Raw genomic sequence first — 5359 nt, forward strand, 5'->3', positions numbered from 1 at the left:
TTTGTTGTATGAATATCTGAACATGCAATATTTCAAAAGAAAGAACAGAGCCACTGCTTTAAAACAAACTAAAACATTACTTTTTATCAACAACTTACAATATGGGTAAGTTTCAGAAAAAAGCAACAATAAGCTGAGAAAATCTTGTTTTTGTCAAAGATTTGGTCCAGATAGGATTCAGACTTCAGAGCGATGATCAGAACACAGATGCAGTCGATCGAGTCCATCAACACCTCAAAGCTTCAGTCGTTCACGGATTCAACATTTCATTCAGGAACATTAGGCAGTTTTGATTTATAAGCTGTTTAATGTTTGATGATATTTGACATGCGCGTCAGCAATGCTTCTATCGTTTATTTCTGCTTCTTTTTCTTCTCCTGTGTTTTGATCAGGAGATTCTGTACTATATAGCGCCCCCTACTGTACACTGGAAAGCCGGAAAATTGCCAATGGCAGGGAAAGAGTTAAAGGTTCTTCATGGAACCATCGATGTCAAGAAAGATCCTTTATTTTTAAGAGTGTATGTTACTTGGATTGGATGTTTTCAGGTTAATCAAAGCTAATGAAAGTGTCTTAATATTAGAGGATTTACAATCATAATTTTGTAGTGTTTATTTGAAATTTTGTTTTATTTCAAGATAAAAAGTTTTTGAAAAGGCTGAGACAGGGAAACCCGCTGGTATTCGTGGGAAAATGTTCATTATTTGGCCCAGAATATGATGTGTTCTCCACACAGACAGCGAGAAGATTCATATTTAAATGTTAAACTACATGTCAAATTTATTTTTTTAAGTGAGCAAAACAGCTGAATTAAGACACATTCATGTATTTTTTTAACTTCAACAGTCACTCGTCTCCCGTGTTCAATGTCAAGCTGAGTTAAAGTGTAATTTCGCCGATTTTCAACCCACTTAGTTTGGTACTATGTACATGAACCATGTTAGCTCCAGGGATTTTGTGAACTTCAGGGATTGTACTTCCGCATTATCCCTGCCCACGAACAGTCGGATCATCAGAGGGTTGTTAACAGAACAGTGATTGTACGAGTAGTTTTATCACTGAAACAGCATTATGGTATAATGAAACACTATGGCAACAGCTTTCGACACCATTTTTTGACTAAAAGTTTACTTAGAAGTATTTCCTACTAGAGCAAAGTGGTATTTGACTCTGGCTAAGCGTATCTGTAGCAGACTGGTGGGAGTGGCCTTGGATGGCAACATGCCTAGTGCATTATGGGAGTTGAAGTTTTCCTGCCTATTTGACAAAAAGGCCTTTTTTCTGCTTTTTCTCACGATTTCAAAAAAAGTTTCACGTTTCTACTGTATAGGCAGCCAAGTTTTATTGAAAGTCAATTTTGCGGTGAAGAACCCTTCTAAATTGATTCAGGTAGTGGCCACAATGTTTTTATATTAAATTATAAAAATAAATCTCTGTTGCATAATAGAGCTGCAACTCTGAAACAAAAAAATTACATGATTTCTGGGCAACAATCTTGAATATTTCTTTTACTAATGGCCATAAATTGTTAAAAGTCCCCCTGTGGTGAAAATCCAGCTTTTACTGTAGTTTATATGTCTATTTGGTGTTTTTAATCTGCTTTAAGACAAACGATGTGTTAAATTCAACACCATTAACCAATCAGATCAACGTGTGATCGTTAATGAGTGGATCTCTGAGCTGAGTGAGTGAGTGGAGGCGGGGCTCATTTGCATATTCATAGAAAACACGTTTAAATATTTTATTTTGGTGATCAAAGATGAGTTTTAAGGGATACAGTTATTGACTATAAATGTTTATAGACAATTTAAACATTGACTATAAACTTAGAAATGCTTAGAAATTAATTGCGATGAAATATAGATTTATTTACATGATCAAACCCCAAACTGCCATAATTTAGTGGAGACACTAGATATCAACTGATATTGTCTACATGTTGAACACGCAGAGGTGTAGTTCTGTTGTTTAGTGCTGTTATTCTTTAGAAACGTGACAAATGGTTTGATTCCTTCAAGGTAAAGAGCCTGTGATGTTTCAGCATTTCCTCATGCTCTCAGGCACACATCAGTCTCCACCGCTTTGCTACTACTATTAGTGGGTTAAAGCGAAGCCGATGGAAGGGTGAAAGAGCGCCAGGTAGTGTTCGACTCTGAAGCGTGATCCGATTGGTGTCGGTAAGCTTTTATCTGTGCAGGCGTTTGTCTCTAAGGAGTCTCTTCACACATGGATGCTTATTTTAAAAGCTTGAAGCTCCCAACAGTGCTGTCCAGTTTCATCCTGGCCCGGCGAGAGTTTACCGATGGGACTCGTTCATGACCCTTATATAAGACTTTGAGCTCTATTTACTGAGATTATCTAGGAATTTTAGTTGTAAACTGAAGTTCTTCCACAAAGAAAAGTATTCAGTTTTTCTGGTAACACTTTAGATGTTTTCAGGCTCTGCTAGAACAGGTTTTCCTGCTTGAATGTTGATTATTTTCCTCATATTCTCCATTGTTGCGGCTCCTCTCTTCCCAGTCTGTCAGTAACGCTCTGTTTAGTTCCTGTCTCTATGAAGCCCCTCCTTCTGAAAAGCACACTGTGCTCTGATTGGTCGGCTGGAGCGGTGTGTTGTGATTGGTTGAGCGATTCGAGTGTGTTTGGGAAATGTCCCTTACCATAACCTCCAGTTTAACACACTACTAACTAACTCAACCAGGCCCCGCCCCTTTATTCTGCGTATGAATTATTTAAATGAGGAATATTGTGACGTGTTTGTTCCCGGAAGAAACTCAAGACTACAATGGAGGTGTTTCAGGAGTTCAGAAACACTGACACTGATATAGAGAAGAACTGTGTCGTCCTTTATCATGCTCAAACAGCATCACTACACACTAAAGAGAGATGGAAAGAAGCATAATAGGTCCTCTCTAAACTAATATGAACTAACAATGAGCAATATATCAATACAGCATATACAGTATTAACCTTTGTAAATGTTAGATAATAAAAATATGCATGTTAATTCACAATGCAACTTTTAATATTAAATTAAAAACACATCAGTAAATGGTAAAATTAAAGCGCCCCTATTATGTTTTTTCCAAATATTCCCTTTCCTGCAGTGTGTAATATAGCTGTTCGTGAATGCAAACGCTCTGCAAAGTTGTAAAGTCGAAAGTGCACGATAAATAAAGGTTTTGTCCTTCAAAAGAAAGAATCGACTCTGAACCGCCGAAACGAGTCGTTTGTGCATTACGGTACATCACTAGAAGATACATTTGCAAATAAAGCCCGTCTATGTTGAACGTTGTCCGTCCGCGAACTTGACTGTCATTTTATTGATGACTGCTTCTCAAATCTTCGCTAAACGCGGGATTCGCCTAAAGGCCTGTTCACACCGGGACGAATTTCGCGCACGATATTCGCCGACGTTTAACGCCTTTTGACTAAACAAAGGGCGCCAATGTAAGTGTGCACACCGGCGCGAAAAACGCCACGCGTAAAAGCGTCATTTTTTAAAAAACGCCTCGGGTTCGGTTTTTTGGTTTGATGCGCCGCGTCAAAAACTATCCGACCAATGAGATTGGCGCTTTTGCTCACGTGTCTTGAGCTTCTGAAGTTACAGTAAAACACAATTTGGGGGCGCTCAAACACAAAACGGTCTTGCCGAACACATACGTAACGGCGAAGAAGATATACACCAAGTAGCGTCTACACTGCCGGGAAGAAATAAGACGAGGAAGATGCAAGGCAAGATGAATGTAGAGCTGCTGGTCTCGTTGGTGTCGGAACATAAAGAACTATGACAAACGTGACAGCGACTACAAAAATCTTGGTATAAGATAACTGTTATGGAGTGGTTTCTGTTTTACATTAAGCGCCATCTAATGTCAGGGAATGAATTTGCATGTTCACTCGGCTCATCGTCAGCGAAAATCGCTTGGGTGTGAACACAAAAAACGCGTTAAAAAACGCGTTGAAAAACGCTGGCGAATAACGTGCGCCGATATTCGTCCCGGTGTGTAGGGCCCTTTACGCTTTCTCTTGAAAGATGGGTCGGTACCCAGTTCATCTGGACTAACTTGCTCCTCAGAATCACAACCTGTAAGTATGAATAATTACTGATGTATATATTTCCTACCGGGTGTTCAAAATATGTAGTTTTGTGTAAGTTTCCGGCAAACTCGCGTTATTACGGTCTTACTGATAGACCAATCACAACAGACTGAGCCGTCTGGCCAATCAGAGCAGAGCATCTCTCGGAAAGGTGGGATTTAGAGAGATTGATTCATCAGAGGAGTCGTTTGAGAATCATTGAAAAATGTATATTGTGAGAAAATGACAACGTTTTTACGTTTGATGCATGTGAACCTGTTGTAGGAGACTCCAAATCAACACTAGGAGCCTTTAAATGGGGCACTTTAACATCAACTAAGATTAATAAATGCTGTATTGTTCATTGTTAATTCATGTTAACAAATGAAACCTTATTGAAAAGTGTTACCTTTTTCCATACGATGTTGTTCTGCATGTGATGACGTTCTTTTCTGTTTCTCTGTAACATCTCAGTGTTTGTCAGACCGTATAATTTCTTGCATAATACAGCGAGCTCTCTAAAAGTGTTGTGCAGCTTTGCTAAATAAGAGGTTTATGGTCGGATTTGCATATGCGTTCTGTATATACTGTATATATATACACATACAGTCAAACCAAACATTATTCAGACACCAGATATAATGTTTTATATTTTTCACTAGTGTGATCAGGACACTATAATTCATTTCTGTAAGTGAGGAGAGCAAAATAAAGTAAACTGTGACATATTACACCCAATAATTCTTCATACAGTGACTACCAGTAAAAGTTATAAATATTTGGGACCAAAAATGATTGGGACACTTTGAGCTGATCATGTTTTGCTGAAGTGTGTTTTCTTTAATTGCTAATGCTCTTTTTACACACAGACTGAACACAATGAAGCATTGCTTGGTGATTGGTTGAGCTAAACTGGTATTATCTAATTGTGTAGTTAAATTTAACAGCTGACAGATATTCAACATAATTCATGTGTGAGACAGTCTAACAGAAGGACTGACAAAACCAGTCAAATATCAAATATCGAGTTCTGCTCATATTTTATCACCATTTTCTAAACTATAGCGAATAAACTGTGATAATGTGAGAAATGTTGTACAGTAGGTGTGTGAACAAATGTTGGTTTGACTGTATATATATATATATATATATATATCCTCCATTGACATCTGCATTAAACATGCATGGCACTGACATTACAGTCATCTTATCAGTCAGGATGAACAAACTGTGGGCAATTGAAAGTGACAGTAGTGTATAGAAAATCAATGGAGCGTGT

Source organism: Scardinius erythrophthalmus (genome assembly GCF_964197995.2).
Source record: "Scardinius erythrophthalmus genome assembly, chromosome: 23".
Classification (NCBI taxonomy): domain Eukaryota; kingdom Metazoa; phylum Chordata; class Actinopteri; order Cypriniformes; family Leuciscidae; genus Scardinius; species Scardinius erythrophthalmus.